The following is a 27,744-nucleotide window of genomic DNA, read 5'->3' on the forward strand; positions in this document are numbered from 1 at the left end:
GAACAAAAATATAGAGTTGGGCAGATGCTGGGTGTGCAACAAGAGATGTTCAACACCCTGTGCTGCTCTGAGGTGGCAGAGGGTGGGCTGGGCCCTGCGCCCTCACTGACCTTATATTCTAGCAGGAGTATCGACCCTTAACCCCATGGCCCTTCGCCTCCCTTCCCTTTTGGCCCAAGTCCAGCCCAGAGAGAGAAGTGAAATTAACTGTCCTTTGTTATTGGGACATTTCCTGAGAGCAACAAAGGGCCTTTCACAGGAGAACACAGAGCAAGTAGGTGCAGGACGACCTGGAAGTCACAGAATTTGGTTGTTGAGGTGCCAGATGGAAGACACCCAACGGGTCATGTTCAGAATCTGGAGCTGAAACACACATACTCTTAAAGAGAAACATCCATATATGGCCAGTGTAGCAGGTACACCTTTTGGAGTGAAGGGCGCTGGGCTGGATACTCAGAAACTCAGAAACCACGTAACGTTCTACAAAAGTCCGTGCTCGGTGGCAGCCATGTTCTCTTCCAGGCTTCACCCTCACTCTGGCTGGATGTGTCCCTCTGGGAACTGCAGGGAACTGAGGCCCCAGGAACTGGTTCTCAGGCCCACCCCTCTCCAGGCCACCAGACCACTTTCAGTGGAGAGTTCTAGGTGGAGGGAGTAGCAAGTGACAAGACTGTGGAGAAAAGAACATGGAGAAACCAAGGGACAAAAAACAGAAGGCTGGAGCAGAGAGACAGACAGGGAGAGCGATGAGGGTGGACGTGGAGTTTGGAAGCTGAGGAAATGAGCTTCATCACTATCCTGAGAGCCTGTGATGCCCTTGACGGGAGTGAAGTAAGGACGGAGTGGGAGGGATGGGCTGTGTGAGTTTCCTGGGGCTGCTGCAATTAAAAAACAAAACCAACCAACCAAACAAAAAGTGTGGCTGAAATGAGAGAAATGTATTTTGTTGGAATTCAGAGAGTTAGAAGTCTGAACTTACGGTGTCAGTTCCCTCCAGTGACTCTGGAGAGGGGTCCTTCCTGGCTCTTCCAGCTTCTGGGGGCTCCTGTCAGTTCTTGGTTTTCCTTGTTTGCAGCTGTGTCACCCCAACCTCTGCTTCTGTGTGTGCAGCCCTCTTTTGTGTGTGTGTCTCTGTGTGTGCTCTCCTCTTAGGAGCACTGGTCGTTGGTCTTAGGGTCCACCGTAATCCAGTATGATCTCATCTTAACTAATTACACCTGCAGAGAGCATATTTCCTATAAGGTCCCATGTGAGGTTTTAGGTGGACATGAGTTTGGGGGGACACTTCAGTTCGTAGTGGTGGTCTGATATGATTCTCACTTGGCACAAAGGACTCCAGCAGCATGAGGAATGGGTTGAAAGTTGCTAGCATTGGCGGGCAGGAGAGAGGCGGAGAGAATCTGGACCAGGACGTTAATGGTGGCGATGGCTGGAGCCCAAAGATGCTTTGGAAGCAGAATCAACAGGACTTGGTGATAGACCAGGTGTGGGCAGATTGAAAGGGAGATTGTAAGAATGTGCTCTGGGTTTCCAGGTGACCAGTCTGCTCCATCATCAGTGAACCCAACTTGGTGAGGCTTAGGGTAGGATACGAAATAGACTTGCAGAAGGAAGAAAAGGAAAAAAAAAAAAAATTAAAAGAAAGAGAAGGTGGCTTGGGCTTGTTTCCACCCCAGGAGCTTTGCACACAAGCTGCAGGAGTTCTCTGGGGACACCTCACCACCTCCTGGCTCAGCGCGTGGGCTCCACATGGAAATGCTGATGGCCCAGCGATAGAATAAATAACCCTCCCAGTGAGCTCATCCTAAATTAGGTCTCTTCTCCTTGCTCACTCCAGCCCCTAGACTGAGGAAACTGCTGACAATGTGATGGAATGTAGCATCCTGTGGCCTTGGGGCTGGGACTGCCCAGTGCCAGGTGACAAGCTTGCTTTTTCTGTCCCCTGGTGTCTGAGGGACATGGCCTGACACAGTGGGCAGGGGCAGGTGCTCAGAGTCCAGATCTCTGACTCAAAGTGCTGGGACAGGTCCCTACCTTTCTTCCTTCTGTGGACTTCTGGTGTCATAAAGGTAAAGAACATGCTCACTGGAGCCAGGCAGCCTGGGTTTGCTTAGAGTCGGGGTTAGTTCCTTGTGGCTGGGTTAGTAACAAACTAACATAAAGTTAGCGACTTAAAAGCTACGGAAATCTAGGGACTCTCCTGGTGGTCCATTGGCTAAGACTCCATGCTCCCAGTACAGGGGACCCAGGTTCCATCCCTGGTTAGGAAACTAGGTCCCACATGACGTAACTAAGAGTTCAGTTCAGTTCAGTTCAGTTGCTCAGTCGTGTCCGACTCTTTGCGACCCCATGAATCGCAGCACGCCAGGCCTCCCTGTCCATCACCAACTCCCAGAGTTCACCCAGACTCATGTCCATCGAGTCAGTGATGCCATCCAGCCATCTCATCCTCTGTCGTCCCCTTCTCCTCCTGCCCCCAATCCCTCCCAGCATCAGTCTTTTCAAATGAGTCAACTCTTCGCATGAGGTGGCCAAAGTACTGGAGTTTCAGCTTCAGCATCATTCCCTCCAAAGAAATCCCAGGGCTGATCTCCTTCAGAATGGACTGGTTGGATCTCCTTGCAGTCCAAGGGACTCTCAAGAGTCTTCTCCAACACCACAGTTCAAAAGCATCAATTCTTCGGCGTTCAGCCTTCTTCACAGTCCAACTCTCACATTCATACATGATCACAGGTAAAACCATAGCCTTGACTAGACAAACCTTTGTTGGCAAAGGAATGTCTCTGCTTTTGAATATGCTATCTAGGTTGGTCATAACTTTCCTTCCAAGGAGTAAGCGTCTTTTAATTTCATGGCTGCGGTCACCATCTGCGGTGATTTTTGAGCCCCCCAAAACAAAGTCAAGCATGCTGCAACTAAAGATCCTGCATACCACAACTGAGACCCAGTGCAGCCAAATAAATAAATAAACTAAATATTACTATTGCTTTGTTGTTGTTCAGCAGCTAAGTCATGTCTGACTTTTTGTGACCCCATGGACTGCAGCATGCCAGGCTTCCCTGTCCTTCACTGTCTCTCAGAGTTTGCTCAAATTCATGTCCACTGAGTTGGTGATGCCATCCAACCATCTCATCCTCTGTCGTCCGCTTCTCCTGTCCTCAATCTTTCCCAGCATCAGGGTCTTTTCTAATGAGTTGGCTCTTTGCATCAGGTGGCCAAAGTATTGGCGCTTCAGGATCAACCCTTCCAGTGAATATTCAGGGTTGATTTCTGTTAGGACTGACTGGTTTGATCTCCTTGGGGTCCAAAGGACTCTTGAGTCTTCTCCAGTATTACAGTTCAAAAGCATCAATTCTTTGGTGCTCAGCCTTCTTTATGGTTCAACTCTCACATCTGTGCATGACTACTGGAAAAACCATTGCTTTGACTAGATGGACCATTGTCAGCAAAGTGATGTCTCTGCTTTTTAATATGCTGTCTAGGTTTGTCATAGCTTTCCTTCCAAGCAAAATAATTCCCCCCACCCCATCCCCCCAAAAAAAACCCAAAACGCCAATACCAAAAACCTCTCCTCTCACAGTCTGCAGACCAGATGCCTGAAGTCACTGCCTCAGAGCTGAAATCAGGGTGCAGGCTGAGGCCATGCTCCCCCTTAAGGGGAGAATACTTCTGGCCTCATCCTGGTGATCACCCTGGTGGCTGCTGGTGATCCTTAATTTGTGACCCCATCACTCCAGTCTTCAGGGACAACATCTTCAGGTTTCCCTCTGCTTCCCTCTTGTAGGGGTACATGTGATTGCATTTAGAGCCCATCACATAATCCAGGACACTATCCCCATCTCAAGGTCCCTAATTCAATCATTCTCTTGATCCCTGGGTTGGGAAGATCCCCTGGAGAAGGGAAAGGCTACCCACTCCAGTATTCTGGCCTGGAGAATTCCATGGACTGTATAGTCCATGGGGTTGCAAAGAGTAGGACATGACTGAGTGACTTTCACTTCACTTTTCCTTTACTACGTCCAGGGATTAGGACCAGAGATTTTTGGTTGGGTGGCAGAGAGTAGCTTTATCCTGCCTGCTACAAACTCCACTTGGAGTCTGCATGGCACTTTACTTTTCTCTCTGTGTCTCTGTTTCCCCATGTGTAAATAGCAGACTCTGCTTTTAATGAAAGAACCCTGTTTCTTTGGGCTTCCCTGGTGGCTCAGTGGCAAAGAATCTGCCTGCCAATGTAGGAGACATGGGTTTGATCCCTGGGTTGGGAAGATCCCCTGGAGAAGGAAGTGGCAACCCACTCCAGTATTCTTGCCTGGGTAATCCCATGGACAGAGGAGCCTGGCAGTCTACAGTCCATGGGGTCTCAAAGAATCGGACACGACCTAGCGACTAAACAACAACAGCTCCAACTTTAGGTGGCCACAAGGTCATTGGAACACAGACAGCATTTCCCAGGATGCCTTGAAGCTTGAGGAGATCATGTGTCTTGGCTCTAGCCAGTGGGAAGTATATAATCCCCTTCTCTTTCTTCATGCTTGCTGGTTGGGAGTTGGACGTGATGGCAGGAGAACTGGAGCAGCCATGTGGGGCCAGGAGGTCAACTAGGGAATTTAACAAGAGGAACATGTTTCTCTCTCTTCCCCCTTCCCCTTTAGCCCTTGTTCTTCCTCTTCTTCCCCCTCCCCGATGAATATTCCTCTCTTCTCCCCCTTCTCCCATTTTTCCTCCCTCTCTCTTCCTCCTCCCTTCCCCTCCTCCCCATCCTTCTCTTTGTCATCACTGCTGTTGCTGCTGCTGCTGCTAAGTCGCTTCAGTCGTGTCCGACTCTGTGCAACCCCATAGACGGCAGCCCACCAGGCTCCCCCATCCCTGGGATTCTCCAGGCAAGAACACTGGAGTGGGTTGCCATTTCCTTCTCCAATGCATGAAAGTGAAAAGTCAAAGTGAAGTCGTTCAGTCATGTCCGACTCTTAGCAACCCCATGGACTGCAGCCTACCAGGCTCCTCCATCCTTGGGATTTTCCAGGCAAGAGTACTGGAGTGATCACTGCTGCTGCTTTAATTCTGAGGCTCCTGGACTTTTAGGTGACCTTGGCCATGACACTCAGCCCTCTGACCAGCTGAGGTTTGGGGATCTTTGCATGGAGTGCCACACCCACAGTTTGCCGTTTTTTAGTCATTCTTGATTATTAATACAAACAAGCAGTGACTAAACAAGCTGCTGTGCTGGGCACTTGACATACCTGGTTTCCAGTCTTTACAGCAATTCCTTTGTAAAATGATCCTTATGTAAGAGATCCTGTCATTTTTATCAAATTCCTAGCTGTCCAGTGTTACACGTGAAGAAGCTGAGGCTCAGAGCCTCACAGTTTCACATCTGGTGGGGACAGAATCAGGGGTCTGCCTGCTTCTTCAGCCATGAGTCCTTCCATGATAGTTTATAGACTTGCGAGAGGGGACTGGTGCTGGGTCAGTAAGGGAGACCAAGAGAAAAAAGATCAGCCCCACCCTTGAGGAATTCCTCATGGGGAAGGGCATGCTGGCTTCTAGAGGTCCTCTGGGGTCAGCCCTGGGGTTTCCTGGAGAAGGCAATATGTGACCTGAACCATGAGGAGAGTAGGGTGTAGACAGGGGCAGTGCGGGGAGCTCTAGGGTGGTGGGATCAGGGTGTGCTGGAGAATGAGGAAGTTGACCATTTGTCCTCGGGATGGGTGAGGGTTTTTATTATTATTACTATCATCATTTATTTATGTGGCTGCACCTGATCTTAATTGAAGCACTTGGGATTTTTAGTGGCAGCCTGTGAACTCTTAGCTGCGGTCTGTGGGATCCCTGACCAAGCATCTAATCCAGGGCCCCTGCCCTGAAAGTGTGAATTCTTAGCCACCGGGCCACTGGGGAAGTCCTGGGGTGAGGGTTTTGAGTCTGAGCAAGTAATGCTTTCTCTGTTCACCAGGAGATCTGTAAGTTTCTTCCTGTCTCCGAGAAATGTGTTTCTCTTTATATTAACACAGCACATATTCATTGGGAGAAAATTTGGAAAATATAGGAAATCATAGAGCAGGCCTCTCCACTTAAGTGAAGTAAGAAAATGGCAACCCACCCCAGTATTCTTGCCTGGAGAATCCGGTGGACAGAGGAGCCTGGTGGGCTACAGTCCATGGGGTCACAAAGAGTCGGACACGACTGAAACAACTGAGCAAGCTCCACCTAAGAGTTCACTGTTGTGAGATTGATTAGCATCTGTGCTCACCCTCACGGACCCTTCCGATGGAGGCATCCTGCTGCCCACTCTCCACATGGCTGTGTCCTAACAAAGCAGAGGGGGCAGGGTGCTCTCTGGCCTCCTATCCCATTCAGGAGGGCTTCACGCGCATGACCTAAGCACCTCCCAAAACCTCCACCTCCTCCAATGCTGCCTCACTGGGGGTGAGGATTTCAACATGAAATTAGGGGGTGGGGTGGTCATAGACACATAGTCCATTAAAGTGCCACTCAGGACCCTTCCTGCCCTCCTTTTATAGCCACAGCTCATCCCACTCCTGGCATCTGATACTGTGCTCTCCATTTCTATAATTTTATCATTTCAAGAATGTTACATAAATGAAATTACACAGTATATAACCCTTGGAGACTTTTTTTTTTCACTCAGCAGAATGCCCTTGAGAATTCTCCATGTAATTCTGCATTCCGCAAAGGGAGGACTGCATTCAATTAGATGAATAGATCATAATGTATTTAACTAACCCCTCCTACTACTTAGTTTGTCCACTTAGAAGTTATTTTGAGTTAGGCTGTGACAAATATCCTTGAAGCCGAGCATTTGCTTATATAAAGTATTTGCTTTTATAAAGATTTGTTTCTGAAGACAGATGACCCATGTTGGACTTGCTGAGTCACACATGTTTTAAAAAACACCTCACCTAATTGGCCAGTAGAAGCCATATCCTTATTTTCACCCCTCCCACTAACATGGGAGACTCTTTGGGTCCCTACTTCCCTACATCCCTCATCCCCCTCGCACCACTTGGGCATGTGAAATCTTAGTTCGCCAACTAGAGATGGAATCTGTGCCCCCTGCAGTGGAAGCCAGTCTTTTTTTTTTTTTACTTGAAGGATAATTGCTTTAAATAAATAAATAATTTTAAAAATTGTTGCCAACAAATTTACAATACCATCATTAACAACAACAAACCCACTGCTTGGGCCAAAGGGCCATGTCTGTGAGTTGGGTACTTCTAGGACCATTGGTTGGCAAGTAGCATAAAGGCTTTCAAGAGCTAGTTGTTACCCCCAAATGCAAAGCATCAGCTCTCCTGGGTCCATGGGTTCAGCAGAGAGGAACAGGGCTGACAGAAATGGAGAGGTGGGGGAGAAGAGGAGGCATGGAGGAGTCCTGCCTCCCCCATATACCAACCGCAGACCCCCGCAAGAAGCCCCTTCTCAGGGAGGGGCTTCTGCCTGCAGTGGTTCTTCCCCAAGCCATACGGGCAGCCCTACCTTGCTGGCCCCGGCCCGAGCCCATTCTCACTTCTGGGTGGGGTGTGATTTCATCAAGCGGTAGGAGCTTGTCAGCGCCGGTGCTGCCTGTGATCAGATGCACAGATGTTCGAAACTCAGAAAGGTGCTAAAGAGGCTGCTGGGCCATGGAGGGGGGTTGGGTGGGGAGAGAAGAAGCTTCTGGAAATAAGACAAGCCAGTCCCCAAGTGTGGTAGGGCCTTGGTAGGACTGAGAAATGGTCCCGCCTGGGGGAAGGGTCAGGTCAGTATTGTCTTGGGGCAGTCCTAGCTGGCCCAGGATGGGGGTTCAACCTGCCTCCAAGTCCAAGTCCGGGAGCTCCTCTCTTCCACCTTGCCAAGTGCCCCAGGGTCTCCCATCCCTTTGGATTGGGCATGCCCACCCCCCACCCCGCCTTCATTCACTTACTGTCTCATTCTTTTCTCAGGTCCTTCGCGCTGAACTTCCATCATGATTCTGGGTGCTGCGGAGAGAGCTGTGAACAAGAGGCAAAGCACCCAGCTCCCTCATCGAGTGGGTCAGATGGAAAGTCAACAGGTAAGCATGCAGAGCAAGGTCAGAGGCGTGATCCATCCACTGCCTGCCTTGCTTGCACCTGGGACTCCTCTGAGCCCTCTCCAATCCCTTCACAATCACCACTGTCTCTTCTTTTGCCACAGACCACGAAGGTCCACAAGACAAAGCCCATGTCATTCACAACTGAACCTGGCTTCTCTTTCTGGGATGCTGGAGAGAGGATGCACCTGATGGGTACGTGCTGCTCCAGGTGAGTGCCAGAGTTTGCCCTTCCAGGCAGGGCTGTGGGGCAGGACGGGGGCAGGGCAGGGGGCGGTAGGGGTGGGGGAAGGTTGGAGTTTTCTAACACAGCAAAGAAAGAGCAGCGATCGCAAATCAGTTAAGCATTGTACTGAATGGTGGAGGTTTCTTTCCTGCCACGTGATTATGGCCATTTGGAATCATGTATTTGTTAATATCTGTCTTCTCCACTTGCTTGAAATGATCAAGCTAACAGTTACTGGCTGCTTCCTTGTGTTGCTTTACGTGTATTTATTCAAGTGTCACAACACCTTATGAGGTAGGATCTGTCGTGATCTCCTGCTTATAGTACAGGAAATTCAGGTGCAGCGAGAGTTTAGGTAAAGGTGCCCAAAGACACAGTTAGCAAAAGGAGGGGTCTGGCATTTGAACTTAGGACCAAGATCCCGTGTTCGTAATTTCTGTCCCATGTTGCTTTGTAGATGAGTGAGAGCAGGGGCCATGTCTGTCTGTTCAGCACCAGGTCCCACAGTGTCTGGCTTGGAGTTAATGTTCAGTTCCTATTTGTGAAATGAATGAATGAATGAAGTCACCTTCACCAGGATGGATGGTGCTACTTCTGTGAGGGGTTATTGGGCTTCCTGTACTGTTTCTGTTTTAATTCAGGTTTGGCATGTGCTTAGCTCTTGATACATGGCATAGGTCCACTGAGCAGATGAATGACTCTGAATTTGTATTAAACTGAGAAGCAGAAAGAGAGAGAGGGCAGTTGGGAGAGAGAATCCCACCTTTGGATGGACACATGGAAACCTGGCTCTGGGGTCATGTCTGGAGCCAGGATGAGACGGTTCGATGCTGCTAAGTACACAGATTGTCCTAATGTGGGCTTGGGGGTGAGTTCTGGTGTTTTCCAACAAGAAAGAGTTTTTGCCTTCTTTGAGTGTGGTTGAGTGGCCTAACGGAGAAGGCAATGGCACCCCACTCCAGTACTCTTGCCTAGAAAATCCCATGGATGGAGGAGCCTGGTAGGCTGCAGTCCATGGGGTCGCTAGAATCAGACAGGACTGAGCGACTTCCCTTTCACTTTTCACTTTCATACATTGGAGAAGGAAATGGCAACCCACTCCAGTGTTCTTGCCTGGAGAATCCCAGGGATGGCGGAGCCTGGTGGGCTGCCATCTATGGGGTCACACAGAGTCAGACACGACTGAAGCGACTTAGCAGCAGCAGCAGCAGGGTGGCCTAAAGAGGCTAGACCTGGAGTCACCCACCAAAGAACAATCTCGATGTGTGCATTTATTGCAAGCATTGGCCAAAACCATCCGCCTAACCTTTCCTTCACTTACTGATGATGTTCATTACAGAAAAAGTGGGGAGATCAGATGAGGTATCTGAAAACAGAGAAATCTGTCGTGGTTCTACAGCTCAGTTTATTTTATTTTTAATTTTTAAAACATTGAAGTATAGCTGATTTATAACGTTTCAGGTGTACAGCAAAGTAATTCAGTTATTCTTTTTCATATTCTTTTCTGTTACAGGTTATTACAAGATATTGAACATATTTCTCTGAGTTATATAGTAGGATTTTGTTGTTTATCTATTTTACATACAATAGTATGTATCTGTTAATTCCAAATTCCTAGTTTATCCCTCTATTCCCTCCTTTGGTACCCATAAGTTTGTTTTTTTTGTGTCTGTGAATCTGTTTCTGTTTCATAAATAAGTTCATTTGCATCATTTTATTTTAAAGATTCCACGTGATGTGATATGATATTTGTCTTTGTCTGACTTACTTTACTTCCTTTAATTGTCTCTAGGTCCATCCATGTTGCCCAAATGGCATTATTTAATTCTTTTTAATGGCTGAGTAATATTCCATTATATATATATTATATATATAATATATATATGTAATATCTTCTTTTATTTATTCATCTATTGATGAATATTTAGGTTGCTTCCATGTCTTGGCTGTTGTAAATACTGCTGCTATGAACACTGGGGTGCGTGCATCTTTTCAAACTAGAGTTTTCATCTTTTACAGATATATGCCAGGAGTGGAATTGCAGGATCATACCATAGTTCTATTTTTAGTTTTTTAAGGACCCTTCATACTGTTCTGCATAGTGGCTGCACCAATTTACATTCCTAACAACAGTGTAGGAGGGTTCCCTTTTCTCTACCATTTAGTTTACATCAGCTACATCTGCTAGTATTTCCATAAATGGTATTATCAGGGCCATTAGGTTTTTAGAAAGAACATGGGAAAACAGAGCCATGTTATGACCAGGCGGTGTTTGATGGAGCCATTAGCACACAACCGCGCAGGTAGGGACCCTCTGACCTTCATCTCCTGGCTGGCCAGAGGCACAGTGTGCTCCATGGATAAAAGCACCCTGTCAGCTCCCACTGCACCAAGTCAGGAAGGCGGGTTGCTCTTGGGAAATTTGGGATGGGGACCACAGGAATAGTCCGGTGAGGAGGTGACCGTCAGCAGTCGGTGAGGGCCCTGCCCCTTCCTGCCTTGGCGATGAAGTCTGCGGGGGTGCCCCGCTGTCCCCTTCCTCGTGTCTGTGAACACCAGCCGCTGCAGCAGCATTCCTCTGCCCTAAGGCTTCTTGTGCAAACTGTATGAGCTTTGCCATTCCCGGGGCCCGCAGGAGTGATGGGAGCGGCTGCCCCTGGGAGTTGTCCTCAGCCAGTGACCCACTGGGTGGTACCTAAGTCCCTTCTGGTGGGATGACCCCCAAGCCCCCCAGCAGCACTGAGCTCCAGTCGCTCAGACACTCGAGTGGCAGCTGGTGACACTTTCTGTGCTGCTTCTCTCACTTCCCACCCCTCCACCCCACCACCAAGTGTCCTGTGGACTCACCTCCCTGTCAAATCCTTCTTATTCAAATCCTTGCCTCAAAGTCTTCTTCTAGAAGCCCACTGTCTGCCCGCATGACACGCAGGAAAGGAAGACAGATGGTAAAACCAGTACTGGTGATGACTGCTTTAAAGGGAAGCCCAAGAGTGGTGAGGAAGCTATGGGGACTCAGCCTAGAAGGGAAAGGATACCTTTGCTTTGCTGTTGTTCAGTTGATAAGTCATGTCTGACTTTTTGCGACCCCACGGACCCTGGCCCTTTTTACAACCGGCCAAGCCTGGCATTCTTGGCCTGGCTAGTTGCTTGGCATTCTCAAAGACAGATTGTCACAGGGACCTTTTCTAACATTCAGGAAACTCTTAGAGCAATTCAGAAACCTTTATCGAGTGCTTCCTTTGTACCAGAGGTCTAGCCTCAATACTGAGGCCAAAATACTGGATTTCTCTCAGGCAGTTCAGGATATAACCGGGGAGACATTGATTAGATGATCTAAGGAACAAGTGTGCAGACACAGATGTGCCGTGTGTGGCGAAGGGGAGGTGAGAGGTGTCCCGGCTCCTTTCACAGGAGGCTTTAACCTCGTCAGGTCCGTGGAGTGGAGCTCCAAAGCACGGGGAGGCTTTCACCAGATGCAAAGGGAAGGACACGTGTTCCAGGCAGAGGGTCTGGCATGTGCAAAGACACAGGGATGTTGGGGGACGTGGCTGGAGAAGCCACACAGGGCCAGCGAGATGCACTCGCAGGGGACGAGACTAGGAAATGCTGTCCCTGACCATTCGGTTTTACCCTAGGAGTCTCGGAGGCTATAAAGCCAGTGACAGGCTTTAGCTGACATGATTTAGCTGAAAGAAATCACTCTGGTTGCTATACGATCCACTCAGAGTTTATCTAAAGATTCCTTCCTGTCCCCTCCCTGCCTTTCTGGGCCATTATGACTCTCGGACTGGAACCAGGAGCAGGAAGGCCGGGATTGGCCTCAACAGAAATGATGATCGTCGCATGCACAGGGTTCCTCCTCTTGCCAATTGCCATGCTGTTTCTAGAGGCATGTTCCCGCTGGAGGAGTAAGTGGAGTTGTGCAGCCTTATATAACATTTGGACGTCCCTCGCGGCTGGAAAACAGGGCTCCTGTCAGGCGATCAGCCCCAAAGAGCACGCCTTGGATCTGATAAACAGACGTTGGCAAACAGGAGGTTTGAAGGTGGTGCCAAGCCCTGTGGTTTGGACTGGTCCTGCAAGGGGAACAATTGAAACAGCTAACCATGTGCAGGAAGGGAAGACGTGGGGGAAACTCAGCTTGAGACAAAAGAGGCAGTGTGGGCTGCAGAGGGCTGCCGGGCACGAGTGGGTGCAGGGGTCTGCCCCTTATTGCAGCCTTGAAGGTGGCTCCCAGCCCACCCAGAGGGATGCCGTGCTTGCTGGCCATCGACCATCACTGTTCATCCACTAACGTTCCTTCCGGCGGTGACTTCTTCGAAAGTAAAGGGGTGAGGTGGGGTACCAGGCATGAGCAAAGGGTGTCAGTAAGCAGTCCATTATTAGAAGCAGCTTTTCTGTGCCAGGTGTTGCATTTTCCCTGTTTCATCTCATTTCATCATTTCATCCTCACAACCACTCCAGGGAGACGCAAATGAGGATTCGGGAGCTGAGTGATGTCAAACGTTCCGTCCGAGGTCCTACAGCTGGTGAAGGGTGGGGTCAGGTCTGAGTGGCCACTGCTGACCTGTTCCCTTCAAGAGCGCCTAGCTGGACACTGTCCATCCACAGCTTGGTGAACCTAGGTCTCCTACCCTCACAGGAATCCTTTCTCCATCCAGTGAGCAAGCCGACTCTTCACCCGCTGCAGCCCCACGGCCTCCTGCCACCTCCTGCGGGACCTTATGAAACGTTTGCAGAAAGAGTGAGGCTGTGCTCAGGCATCCGCGTGAAGTGGTAAACCACCTGGGTGTGGACAGAGAGACTCACAGCTAGAAAGACCTCTTCTCCCACAAATGCTGGCTCTGGCGACGTTAAGATGCGCCCTTACTCCTGCACATTGCCTGTTCTACCCTGGAGGCCAGGCCGGGTGGAGGCTGTACACGCCTGTGTCTGTGTGTATTATACACAGCAAGTCCTGTAGCAGCCAGCTCAGCTGAAAGACAGAAAGTGGTTTGTTTGTTTGTTTTTTAATTTTTAAATGTAAAAGCCTGGTGGTTGTTGGAACAGATTTTGGCCTGTATTTAGCCCTGCATTTTTTTTTTTTTTAATTTCACTTCCACTAGGGGCTTAAGTTGTTGGGTTTGGACAAGAACTAGGCAGGCAGCTGTGACTACTTGCCTGTCGGGGTTTAATCTTCTTTCGTTTGTGTGGGATGGTGGCCCACAAGGCCCCAGTTTGGTGCCGCCATTGCTTAAAACAGAGATCCTATGTCAGGCATCCATGAGCCTTGTGGTCCTTACTGGACACTTAAGTGTGGCGGCACTTACTGGACAGGCCACCCCAGAAGGCACCGGACAGACAACCATGAGTGCTTGAAGGCCTGCTTCTGGGCTTAGCAGATGAATGAAGCAAGCTGACTGTTCTCTCACTCTCGCCCACTGCCTGCCCCACCCCCCAAACCCCACACCTCTCTGACCATTGACATCTTACTTCAGTGACTTAACTTTTAAGGAGAGGTGAGTAAACTAACCCCTTTGAGAACAGATGTCAGGTTCTTATTCTATCGTGTGTTTTTAGCCCAAATACCCACACTTAGTTAAAAAGAAAAATTCTAGGACAGGACTTTAAAATTCTAGAAGAGATTAAATTTCATCTCTGTTGCATTTGGTTTGCAAAATCCTGGGATACCCACTATAACTGCAGCCCATTCTGGTTTAGGATTTAGGAAAAGGCAGAGGTCTAAATTCAGATCTTTCATTCAACCATTCGTTCAGCCAAGTTGCTGAGTACCTACTGTGTGCCCAGTACTCTTCCATGCTCTGGAATGCTCCGCTTTGTGGAATCTCCACTCTTAGGGAAAAGACAGGCACTAAATACATGAATAAACAAGGCACTTCCAGACCCCAGTCAGTGCCACAGGATGAGAAAATGGACTTTGTGCTGGGGCAAGAGGGAAAAAGTCTGATGGGCTGATGGGAAAGTCTTCCTGCTGATATTTATTTCCCATTTTCTACCCAATACATAGTCAAAGCTATGGTTTTCCTAGTAGTCATGTACAGATGTGAGAGTTGGACCATAAAGAAGGCTGAGCACTGAAGAACTGATGCTTTCAAACTGTGGTGCTGGAGAAGATTCTCGAGAGTCCCTGGGACAGCAAGGAGATCAAATCAGTTAATCCTAGAGGAAATCAACCCTGAATATTCACTGGAAGGACTGATGCTAAAGCTGAAGCTCCAATACTTTGGCCATGTGATGAGAAGAGCCAAGTCATTGGAAAAGACCCTGATGTTGGGTAAAACTGAAGGCTGGAGAAGCGGATGACAGAGGACAAGATGGTTGGATGGCATCACCGACTCAACGGACATGAGTTTGAGCAAGCTCTGGGAGATGGTGAAGGACAGGGAAGCCTGGCGTGCTGCAGTCCATGGGGTCGCAGAAGAGTCAGACGTGACTGAGCAACTAAACAATGACAACAATTGGAGACAGATTTGAACGCAGTCTACAAAAGTTCTGAGTCTTACTCTCCTTTCACAACTGTTTCTTTACCAACGTCAGGATTGTCACGCCTAAATTCTTATTCACAGAAGGACACAGTCTCATGGAACTCTCCTACAAAACAAAGACTCTCATCAGAGGGCCTTGCCAGCTCCCCAGAAACACTTGGAGAATTCTGAATCCCCCTCACCTTGCTGGGACCTTGAGAAAGAATTTGGGTTGTTTCTTTGTTCTCATAGTTAGACTGAAATGGGGCCATCTCTTAAAGGTTGGGTGATATCTATAGATCTGGCTCCAAACTGGCTATAGAGAATAGGTTGGAAATTTTAGAAATAAGTGTATTTCTTCGTAAGAGGGCCATTGGACTTCCTTCATGGTCCAGTGGTTAAGACTCTGTGCTTCCAATGCAGGGGGCACAGGTTCAATCCCTGGTCAGGGAAGTTCCTCATGCTCCATTGGTGGCAAAAAAAAAAAGAAAAAAGAGAGAGATTATGTATGATATGTATAAACACACACAAACATGTGCACACCTATTTATAGTTGCTATGGTGGTGTTGATGGTGGCATTTAATACCACATTCTCCATCTCACTTGACTTCTCACCTTGAAAATGACGTAAGTAACTCCTTCCCTAAAGTATGCTTGTATCTGCAAGTCAAAATATATGTTAAAAGGGACTTCCCTGGGTAGTCCAGTGGTTAAGAATCCACCTTGCAATGCAGGGGACGAGGGTTCAGTACCTGGTAGGGGATCTAAAATCCCTCAGTGCCATGGAGCAACTAAGCCCCTGAGCCCCAACTACAGAGTCTGTCCATGGGAACGACGGAGCCGCATGAAGCAACAAAGATCCAGTATGCCACAACAGAGGCCCAATGCAGCCAAATGAATAAATATTAACAAATATGTTTAAAAAAAAAAAAAAAGAGTGCCATCAGTGGTGGCTTTGAGACGTTAGAGGGTGAAGACAGGAAGCTGAGCTTGTGGCGGACTGGCATTTCCAGCACCCACGTGGGCCTTGAGACTAGAGAGAGGAAACATTTGCGAGACCTCCTTCCTGGCTGAGAGCTGGGGCCCACAGCCAGCCCAGCACCAGCCACGAGGGAAGCTGGGTGTGTTTGGGTTTCGTCTTAACATCTTGGAATGATTCATTTCGTCTTCTGCTCTCAATAAAACCCACCAGCCTTGCGAGGACCTTCCCATCATCACAGACTGTTTTGTATAAAATAAATTGGATCCGCTGGCGTCTGATTCATCAACATTGAATGCGGCAAAAATAGTGTTTTGTGAGAAATTCTTGCTGTCCGCTCGCTAAGCCAGGAGAGGTTTGTGTTTAACAAAACGCCTCCTCCCTCTTGGAAAACAGGAAGTTACAGGAGGCCAAGAGAAAACGAGTTCCGGGCTGGCCAGGTTCAAGTCCAGACTCCACCCCCACGCCCACCTGCGGGCTCCGTGTCAGCCTGCCCAGCTCTTGACATCGGTGGGTGGTTAAGCCGCTGTCAACACGGCCCTCCTTTTTGGCCTGGCCTTTCTGGTGTCGACAATGTCCCTGTTCTTATTCAGAGAGAAGGTTCCACTTCCCCCTCATCTCTCCTCTTGGCCCCCTTCTTAATCCTCTGAGTGCAAAACTCTGAATGTGTTTTTTCCTCAGATAAATTGAAAAAAAAAAAAAAAGGGAGGGCGGGTGCCAGAGGTTTCTCGCCAGCACTCCATATTCTTTCTTCCTGGCTTAGAGTTGAAAAGGAGGACTGTTTTATGATCCTTCGGCACAGGTTTCTAACCTAAGAAGCTTCTTGAAGGTTATTTAATTGCAGATGAATGGAAACCCTATGAAAACTGGCTCAGATCGAAGAGGGAATTTATTGGCTCATTTCCTTGAGAAGGCTGGTAGCTTCAGGTACAGCTGGATCCAGGAGCTAAAAGATATCTTCAACAATCACCTTCTAGCTCTCAATTTTACTTTCCTCTCTCGACTTCTTTCCAAGGCACATTATCCCCTCTGGGTGGTGAGATGCCTACCATCAACTTCAGGGTAACATCCTATCACTATAGTTACTACAAGCAAAATTGGTATGGGGAGGCAAAAATGAGGTTGTTGTTGGTCGAGACCTAACTGGTAGCTCTCCATACAACTGCTTGTACTTAAAAAAAAAAAACTTTCTTTATGTTTTCCAGTCTTTCCCAAACTTTAAACAATGAACATGAGTCTAGGTAAAGATAGTTTGGTTGTAAACAACAGACATCTAGTCAAACTCGCTTACGCACAAAGTTTCGAAGAATTTAAGGATCACAGTGAGGTTTGACCTGTGAGAATGGGAAGGAGAAACCAGAAATCTGCTGAGAATGAGCGTGGCATTCTTCTCTCTCTGTGATCTCTGCCTCTTCCTGGGCACTGATGTCAGTCTCCTGCTCTCATCTGATGCTTTGCCTTTCTGTGCTCATTGCAGGACAATCTTTGTTTAATCTTCGTTGTTGTTCAGTTACCAAGTCATGTTCGACTCTTTGAGATCCCATGGACTGCAGCACGCCAGGCTTCCCTGTCCCTCACTATCTTCCAGAATTTGCCCAAGTTCGTGTTCATTGAGTCAGTGATGCCATCCAACCATCTCATCCTCTGTTGCCCCCTTCTCCTGCCTTCCATCTTTTCCAGCATCAGGGTCTTTTCCAGTGAGTTGGCTCTTCGCATCAGGTGGCCAAAGTATTGGAATTTTAGCTTCAGCATCATCTTTCCAATGAATATTCAGGGTTGATTTCCTTTAAGATTGACTGGTTTGATCTCCTTGCTGTCCAAGCGACTCTCAAGAGTCTTCTCCAGCACTACAGTTCAAAAGCATCAATTTTTTGGCACTCTGCCTTCTTTATGGTCCAGCTCTCACATCCATACATGACTACTGGAAAGACCGTAGCCTTGACTATAGGATTTAATCTTTGTCTATGTCCCAAACAAGGTAAGAATCTCTGGATTCTTCCCTGTCCTTGTCTTCCTCCTTGCTCCTTGTTCCACTTTGAGATTTCTAGTTCCATATTATTTTTACTATTTTTACAACATTATGAATCAACAAATGTTCAGACTGAAATCTAATATTGTTAGTTTCTTTGCTCTGTTTTGGGATTTCCACATCTTCCTCTGTCTTGGATTTATTATTTCTTTTGCTGAAAAAATTCTTTAGTCGTTCTCTCAGAGAGTGTCTCTGTGATGAACCCCCTGAATTCCTGCATGTCTGAAAATCATTTTATTTTACCACTCAAATGTTAGTTTGGGATTCTTTTTTTAAAAACCTTTTTATTTTATAATTAATGATGTTGTGATAGTTTCAAGTGAACAATGAAGGGACTCAGCGATACACATACATGTATCCATTCTCCCCCAAACTCCCCTCCCATCCAGGCTGCCACATAATACTGAGCAGAGTTCCATGTTCAGCCTCAGTACTATTGACATGTGGGTTCATTCTCTCTTGGGGAGACTGAGATGTGCATAGTGGGATGTTAATGTGACCTGACCTCTACCTACTAGATCCCAGTGCTTCCCTCTGAAGTGTGACAACCAAAAATGTCTCCAGACGTTGCCATATGCTCTCTGGGGGCAGAATCACCCCAGGTGAGAACCTCCGTGTAGACCTTCAAACTTGCCTGGCCTCACCCTCTTCAAAGAAGCCACCCCCCTTCACCACAAGTTTGCTCTGTCACCAGGGTGTTTTCTGTCCCCTTCATAGCAAACTGTCTCTAAAGAAGAGCTGATTCTCACTGAGTCCGCTTGTTTCCCTTCACTTCTATCCTTGGTCTAAGAAGACAATGGACTAACAACTAAAACAGCAGCTGTAACTTTTTAAATAGCAAAAAATGAAAGATCATAGATTTAGCCTTATCGATGGTTTAAATTGAAATCTGGATGAATGATAAGAATTATTAATGAAAAACTAAAATGTATTAGATTTTGGAAATTTACAAATATAATCTAGGGGCTTCCCTGGTGGTTCAATGGTTAGGACTCTGCATTTACACTGCAGGGGGCATGGGTTCCATCCCTGGTTAGGGAACTGAGATCTTGCATGCTGCATAGTGTGGCCAAATTAAAAAAAAAAAAAAAAAAAGGAAATATGATCTAAATTAAGTCTCAAACTCAACATCGAACATTTTTATATAAATTTTAAAAATATTTTTTCTTCAAATAAGTGAAAAGCGTTATCAGACAAGATTACAATGCTTACTTATTTTTTAAATACATTTTTTTATTTTAAAATAGTTTCAAATTTACAGAAACGTTGCAAAGATGGTACAGAGCATTTCAATATATCCCACACCCAGTTTCCTCTTTTGTTAACATGCTAGTTAACATTTTGATTAATTGTATATAAATTGTATATTTGTTATAATTAATGAACTACTATTGATGCTAAGCTAAGTCACTTCAGTCGTGTCCAACTCTGCAACCCCATAGACAGCGGGCCACCAGGCTCCCCCATCCCTGGGATTCTCCAGGCGAGAACACTGGAGTGGGTTGCCATTTCCTTCTCCAATGCATGAAGGGAAAAGTGAAAGTGAAGTCTCTCAGTCATGTCCAACTCTTCGAGACCCCATGGTCTGCAGCCTACCAGGCTCCTCCGTCCATGGGATTTTCCAGGCAAGAGTACTGGAGTGGGGTGCCATTGCCTTCTCCAGCTACTATTGATATATACAATCTGTTGATTGATATAGTATATATCACTCTACTATTGATACATAGTAGTATTGATATATACAATATAAAAAAATGAAATACATTATTTTAAAGAAAAATCCATACTTTATGTGGATTTGCTTAGTTTTTCCTCAGTGTCCTTTTTCTGGGTCAGGATCCCACTCAGGATGTTCTGTTACCATGTCTCCTTAGGCTCCTTTTGGCTGTGACTGGTTTTCACACTTCCTTTAGTTTTGATAACCTTGATGGTTTTGAGGAGTGCTGGCCGTGGAGTTTGTAGAATGCCCCTCACTTGGGATTTTGGCCAGGGGGATAGGTTTGGGGGAAGAAGACCCCCAGAAGTAAAGTGTCCTTCTCATCACATCATGACTTAACACAGCTGATGGTAAACTTGGTCACCTCCCCTAGGTGATGTTTGCCGGGTTCCTTCACTGTTACCAAGAAAGAAGTTACCTTTCTTCCTTCTTGTCAACTCTTTTCTTAACCTTTTGTCATGGGTCTGTAGGGTAATAATCTTGCATTTGATGCAAAAAAAAGAAATAGAATGTCATATCAATTTAAACACCTTTGAGCAGAGTTTTTTTTTTTTAAACCCTTTTGCAAAATATGTGGTTTTCTTAAGGGAAAAAAGCATTTTGTCCAAAGTACCATTCAGTTCAATTCAGTCACTCAGTTGTGTCTAACTCTTTGCGGCCCCATGGACTGTAGCAGGCCAGGCTTCCTTGTCCATCACCAACTCCTGGAGCTTGCTCAAACTCAGGTTCATCGAGTTGATGATGCCATCCAACCATCTCATCCTCTGTTGTCCCTTTCTCCTCCTGCCTTTAATCTTTCTCAGCATCAGGGTGTTTTCCAGTGAATCAGTTCTTTGCATCAGGTGGCCAAAGTATTGGAGTTTCAACTTCAGCATCAGTTCTTCCAGTGAATATTCAGGACTGATTTCCTTTAGGACTGACTAGTTTGATCTCCTTGCAGTCCAAGGGACTCTCAAGAGTCTTCTCCAATACCACAGTTCAAAAGCATCAATTCTTCAATGAAGAAGAATTGCTTTGAATTGCAGTGAAGAAGAATTTCAATGAAAGCACTCAGCTTTCATTATGGTCCAACTCACAGCCATACATTACTACTGGAAAAACCATAGCTTTGACTAGACGGACCTTTGTCTGCAAAATAATGTCTCTGCTGTTTAATATGCTGTCTAGGTTGGTCATAGCTTTTCTCCCAAGGAGCAAGCGTCTTTTAATTTCATGGCTACAGTCACTATCTGCAGTGATTTTGGAGCCCAAGAAAACAAAGTCTGTCATTGTTTCCATTGGTTCCCCATCTATTTGCCATGAAGTGATGGGACCCGATACCATGATCTTGGTTTTTTGAATGTTGAGTTTTAAGCCAGCATTTTCACTCTCCTCTTTCACTTTCATCAAGAGGCTCTTTAGTTCTTTGCTTTCTGCCATAAGGGTGGTGTCATCTGCATATCTGAGGTTATTGATATTTCTCCCGGCAATCTTGATTCCAGCTTGTGCTTCATCCAACCCAGAATTTCTCATGATGTACTCTGCATAGAAGTTAAATAAGCAGGGTGACAATATACAGCCTTGACATACTCCTTTCCAATTTGGAACCAGTCTGTTGTTCCATGTTGGGTTCTAATTGTTGCTTCTTGACCTGCATACAAATTTCTCAGGGGGCAGGTAAAGTGGTCTGGTATTCCCATCTCTTTAAGAATTTTCCAGTTTGTTGTGATACACACAGTAAAAGTCTTTGGTGTTGGTCAGTAAAGCAGAAGTAGATGTTTTTCTGGAACTCTTTTTCTTTTTCGATGATCCAATGGATCCACTTTGATCTCTGGTTCCTCTGCTTTTTCTAAATCCAGGTTGAACCTCAAAATAAAATCTGGAATGAGGTTTAGTTTCTTATCCATGTTGATACCATTCTTATTGGAATGGGTTATCAAAAGAACTTGATTTCTCTCAAGTTTTCAGTTTTCTTTTAAAGTTTTTTTTAAAATTTTCTAAGTACTGTGAATTTAAGAAAGGAAAAATGACCCAAGTAACTGGGGACTCTTGAGTTCTCTGTGGACACATGAAGTGTGCTTTAGAAATAAATGATTGCCTGAATAATCCAGCCCTTAATGCTTCCTATAGAACAAATGGAAGTTTCATTTAAAAACAAATATTCCTATGACCCCAACCGTCATGTCCCCTCCATCCCATTCCCCGAACAACCTGCCAATTGTTTTTCTTTTTTTTCTCTCTCAAGGAATTTTGGAACTAAAAAAAAAAAATTACATTCTTCAGTTATGGCAGTCAGCCTTTTTTCTTTGTTTTGCTGAAGCTGCCAAATGTTGCTTGCTCTTAAAAGGCACTTTGAGGTATAAGGAAGGGAAGAACTCATGAAGGATAACGCTGTTTTGAAGGGTGTGTTTATGAAAGGAGAATATTGTGCATTGCTGGGTAGCTGGATTCAAGGTGGATTTTGCTGGTAGGAATTTGGTGCCCTGCTGAGGAGGCAGTTTGCTTCCCTGGGTACTTAGGAAGCTCCTAGGTAGCTTCAGTGCAAGTGCCCACATGATAATATTCTACACCGTGTCTCCATGTCGTCACTTTGCTGGTGAAAGGCAGTGATGACGAGTGACTGCAACCAGATCAAAACAGCTTAAGCAAAATGATCATTTATTGGCTGCCCAAGTCCATGGAGGGGCCAAATAACCAATAACTGCAATGCTGCTGGGCCTCTGAAACAGGCTGAGTCAGCAAGGTTTTCCAGTTAAGAAAAACAGGCATCTCATACATAGCACACCTTTCCCAGCTGGAGATAGGATGGCTCTGAAGCTCTGCCTTGTCCATCATGGAGCCTGAAGCTGGGGAAGGCTCCTATTGGCTTAGCTCGGGTCAGGTAACCACCTCTGAACTGAGACCGAACCACCTGGAAACCAGGAGCTCTTATGAAGGGGTATAGTGAAATAGACAAAACAGTTAACATTAACTTGATAATGAGCATATACTTAGAAAATTCAAGTTGTTTCTATGTCTGGCATTTTCTCAGTTTATTTCTTGGCCAGAAAAGTCAAATGTCTTATTCTGTTCATAACTGGTTACCAGGCAGCCCTTCCCACGGTTTCACCTCCTCACATACTGCTAACCTGTTGGTATTCTTCCTTCTGGTGTTTCCTTTCCCTGTCTCCCCGGCTTCTTCCTTTTTTTTGTAGGAGCCTGGACTGACCTTTGTGTTCTTAGCTAATCTCCAAATCTGTGGAATTCTTTCAAATGAATTTGGAGTACTTTTGCTTACCAGCTATATTGACAAGGACCTCTGTGAAAAGTTCTCAAAATGTTCCCCCACCACACACACACACATTTGGTTGCCAATTTTGGCGACTCTTGAAATGTAATTAAGGCTACAAAAGAAATGATTGAAGTGACCTTGGCCACTTGGTCCCATGAAATAGAGAGTCCTAAAAAATTAGTATGACAAATCACTTTCTAAATTTTAACCTAGACTTTGCAAGCCAGAGGACTGTAGGTCAGATTGGGCCCCAAAGCATTCTGTTTAGCTCATATCGCTAAAGAAAAATCTCAAGTTAATCACCAGCATTTGAAATCAAGAGCTGTATCAGGATTGCCAGCTTTTCTCCAGATATCAGGTGTGGCCGTGCCCAACCAGCCTTCCTTGCTGGACTGTTGTGGACAATGGGGCATGCTGGTCGCCACAGAGCCCCAGACCCCATCGTCATCTGCTTGAGTCACATAGGAGCCCTGCCTGGCCCGCGTGCACCGTGGTCCCAATCCTGCACTCTCACGAGGCTCCTGTTCTTGGTTTGCTCAGACTCAGAACCATTGTGCTCCATCCAGCGAAGGGCCCTGTGGGGTTTCCTGCTACAGATGGGCCTGAAGCCCAGACTCAGGATCAAATGCTGTAGCGCTTGATGGTTGGAGAAAATATTTGTGAGGTGCTCAGGAGGGAAACACTTGGTCCAAGTTTTCATAGGACGTATTGTCATCCTCGGGTAGTCTGAAAAATACACACATGTGTAATGATCTCTGTCTTCCTAGCGCTTGTGTTACTGCCTCTGCCCGCTGGTCTTCATATTCACCTCAATGTTTTAAGCTATAGAAGAATCATCCAATGTGCATTTAACTGCAGCCAGTTTAACCATATTGGAGAAGGAAATGGCAACCCACTCCAGTATTCTTGCTTGGAGAATCCCATGGACAGAGGAACCTGGCAGACTACAGTCCCTGGGGGTCACAGGAGCCAACACAACTTAGCGACTAAACCACACACCACACAATTTAACCATATACACCCTGAAGAAGAAAGAAATCCTTGGCTGCATATTTTGCATATGTATGGGTACTCTTCAGAGGCTACCCTCTCCATTCCAATACCTTATCCGTGCCTCATTCACATGGAAGGGGATCCATTTCAGTCCCACCCTTCATCCCTACTCAGGGTTTATTTACAAAATCCCTGTTGACAGGATTTTTGTACACGATTGATGGGATTTCCCAGAATAATTCTTGCCATACCCACATCTTTTTTATGCATTGATTTAGAACCCAGACAGGTTGATTCTTGGGGAGAGAAGGTGATTCCTGGGGAGAGAAACAGGAAGATGACAGCCAAGGTCAAGGGCCGTGTGGAACTGACATTCTAGTGGGAGTTTTCAATTGGGCAGTTAGGATTCAGACTTTGATTTGCCAGACTCTAAAGGCATCGACTGCATCTTTCCCTACATCCTATGAGCTGAGCTAATTTTTATCCACCAGGTGCCAACACCCAAGTTGATAAGGTATCTTGGAACCACTTAATGGGCTTCTCAGGTGGCGCAGTGGTAAAGAATCTGCCTGCCAATGCAGGAGACGCAAGAGATTCAGATTTGATCCCTGGGCTGGGAAGATCCCTTGGAGTAGGAAATGGCAATCCACTCTAGTATTCTTGGCTGGAAAATTCCATGGACAGAGGAGCCTGGCGGGATAGAGTCCATGGGGTCCCAAAGAGTCAAAAATAATAACTAAGCATGCATGTGCACACTCATGGTACCACATTGTTGTTCAGTTGCTCAATCATGTCTGACTCTTTACAACCCCTTGAACTGTAGTACACTAGTCTTCCCTGTCCTTCACCATCTCCCAGAGCTTGCTCAAACTCATGTCCATTGAGTCGGTGATGCCATCCAACCATCTTGTCCTCTGTCATCCCCTTCTCCTGCCTTCGGTCTTACCCAACATCAGGGTCTTTTCCAATGACTCGGCTCTTCTCATCACATGGCCAAAGTATTGGAGCTTCAGCTTTAGCATCAGTCCTTCCAGTGAATATTCAGTGTTGATTTCCTTTAGGATTGACTGGTTTGATCTCCTTGCAGTCCAAGGGATTCTCAAGAGTCTTCCCAATACCACAGTTTGAAAGCATCAGTTCTTCAGCACTCAGCCTTCTTTATGGTCCAACTCTCACATCCATACATGACTATTGGAAAAACCATAGCTTTGACTATACGGACCTTTGTTGGCAAAGTAATGTCTCTGCTTTTTAATACACTGTCTAGGTTGCAAAGAGTCAGACATGACTGAGCAACTTTCACTTTCACTAAGTTTGTCATAGCTTTTCTTTCAAGGAGCAAGACCATATAGTGGGTGGGAAAACATGCAAGAACGCAAGAAACAATGAGAGGTTAACACGATGGTTCCTGCTTGGTACCTACATGATCTAAACATGCATTTAACCTTTCGAATCTCAGCTTCCTTGGCTTGAGTAATGGGTCCCTTATGTGGTGGACCTAGTTCATGAAGATTATTTTGCTTGTTGAGTTGCTCCATCATGTCCAACTCTTCTGTGACTCCCTGGACTGTAGTCTGCCAGGCTCCTCCATCCATGGGATTTTTCAGGCAAGAATACTGGAGTGGGTTGCCATTTCCTACTCCAGGGGATCTTCCTGACCCAGGGATTGAACCTGCATCTCCTGCAAGTCTCCTGCTTTGCAGGCAGATTCTTTATGTCTGAGCTACCAGGTAAGTCCCTCATGAAGATTAGGGGTAGTAATAATGCTCCAACTTTGTAGTAATGTAGTAAGATTTTAAAATATATTTATGTGAATTACTTATTGTAATAAGGGTGTGATCAAAGCCGAGCTTTAATTAGTTCAACATCCTACATTCTATTTATATTTATACACTTGTTTTGGTGGCTCAGACAGTAAAGCGTCTGTCTACAATGTGGGAGACCTGGGTTCAATCCCTGGGTTGGGAAGATCGCCTGGAGAAGGAAATGGCATCCACTCCAGGACTATTGCCTGGAAAATCCCGTGGACAGAGGAGCCTGGTAGGCTACAGCCCATGGGGTCGCAAAGAGTCAGACACGACTGAGCGACTTCATTTTCACTTTCACTTTCACTTTTCCAAAAATGAAGCCATACTTGTCCTGCTGCTTGTTAACCGTAACAACACATGGTGACGTTAACATATAATCCTCAGTGACATTGTACAGCAGCTACATCACACTTCACCATGTGGATTTTTAACAATTTTTAAGCTGAACCTCTATTGATGTCCCTTTTGATTGTTTGAATCTTTCACATCCTTATAGGTTTAGCTTTGTGCATACCCTTGACTGTTTTAAGTCCCTGATCAGGGCAGCATTTTCCTCTGGCCCCACCCTGCTGTTTCCCTCCCTCTATTCTGGGAAAGGAACATTTGTTTGAAATCAACAAAAGAAGATCCTGACTGGGGATTTTGGGGTGTAGACTGGGGCGGGGATTCTGCTAGCCCAGGTATGGCTGTAAAACCAGATGAAAAGGCTGCTTATGCATACTGATGGAAGCCCAGATAACCTCCAGTTTACAAAACCCTCCTTACTGAGAGTTTTAAAGATGCCCTTCTTTTGTGATTTTAATAAGTCCTGACCCACCCACCCACGGAAACTACAAAAGAGCCAAAGAACCAGCAACCTGTATCTTTTCTTCTTATCTTCCTTCCTTGAATTCTTTCAGAAAGGTCTGGTTTTGAGGTTTTTCTCAGAGAAATGAAATACAAGTCCTGGATTTTTGACTTTTGGAAACAGAAGCATGGCTTTGGGAAAACAAGCAAGCTCTTCCCTAAACTGATATGACCTTCTGTGCCGTGCTAGAGCTGGGACCCTGGGCCTGAATGCTCAGATTTGGAGATTTGAGGGTGAGACAGGTAGAAAGCGAAAAATATGTAGGTGTAGGGTGGGCTGAGGGGGTCTAGGTCACTTCCCTGTCCTGTTTTCTCATGTAAAATGGGGACCTATCTCAGGGGCTCTGGTGAGATGAAAGAATCTGATGCCAGTAAAAGGCGTGATGCTCAAATCCTTGTATGAGTGATTGTCAAACTACAGTTAGGAATCAGTCTCTCAAGGAAAGCTTGAGAACAGGGCTTTCACTTAGATTTGAAGGTGCTGGGCATTCTGCAGAGGCTTCCCTGGAAGGCAGTCAGACCTGCACACAGCATCTTCCCATCACACATCAGCACCAGGAGCCCTGGCCTGCTCGCATTCTCCCAACACACCAAGCCCCAACAGACTTGGCCGTGCTGTCCCCTCTGCCTGGGACACACTTGCACCCAAACTGGTTGACCGCTGATATTTAATTCCAAGGTCAAGCATCATCGCAGAAAAGCCTCCCTCACTCTCTGCCAGGCTTAATCTTTCTTCACAACACATCACTCCTTGGAATCTCTGCTCACTTTCTGCGCTAAGTCTGTTCTTCCTTCTTCAGCCAGTGCCTTGCAGAGCGTTGGCACTCACCAGTGGCTCGCATGCCCTCCAGCAGAGCTCCATGGCTTTAAGAAAATGTGCACCTTGTTAAAATCGAGGGTTTGTTTCAGTGCATATGGACTGGCATCCAGATCCTCTTCCTGGTTGTGATGCTGGGGGTCGGTGGACCACGCTTTCAGGAGCAAAGCTCACACGTGTCCTTTATGGTACAGACCCTACACGGTGGCGGGGCAGTGGGGATGGGGAGGTCGGCACACGTGTCACAGAGGAGACCCTGGCAGGGGATGGGTTGGCTCTTGTTCTCATCTTGGGCCCTCTGGATCTGTCCTTTCATTTGGGTTCTGACATTGAGCACTGGGGTTTATTCTCCTCTCTTCACTCCCCCCGTCACTTTCTAGCTGCTACATTATTGATCCTCACGCCATATCTTCTTTGCCCCCTGCCTTCTACTGTCCCCAAGTGTGGGTTAGCTTTCTAAAGCTGGTGCATCACTTGCCACGGCCTCCGGATTCCTTAAGACTCCTGACCACTCAGCCTGGCACCAAACAGGTGCAAAGACCT

At 46.5% G+C, this 27,744-nt stretch overlaps 1 long non-coding RNA gene across 1 annotated transcript; it reads left to right on the plus strand.

The window, feature by feature from the left end:
* The first annotated feature begins 284 nt into the window (after positions 1 to 284).
* LOC147360505 (uncharacterized) lies at positions 285 to 8,308 on the plus strand. The gene is made up of 3 exons (XR_015139204.1): positions 285 to 831; positions 7,944 to 8,053; positions 8,176 to 8,308. It is a non-coding gene; the product is annotated as an uncharacterized LOC147360505 (long non-coding RNA).
* Positions 8,309 to 27,744: the final 19,436 nt, after the last annotated feature.

The sequence above is a fragment of the Bos grunniens genome, chromosome 13, assembly GCF_055505025.1.
Source record: "Bos grunniens cultivar Pamir isolate PY7600 chromosome 13, Bosgru_T2T1.0, whole genome shotgun sequence".
NCBI lineage: Eukaryota > Metazoa > Chordata > Mammalia > Artiodactyla > Bovidae > Bos > Bos grunniens.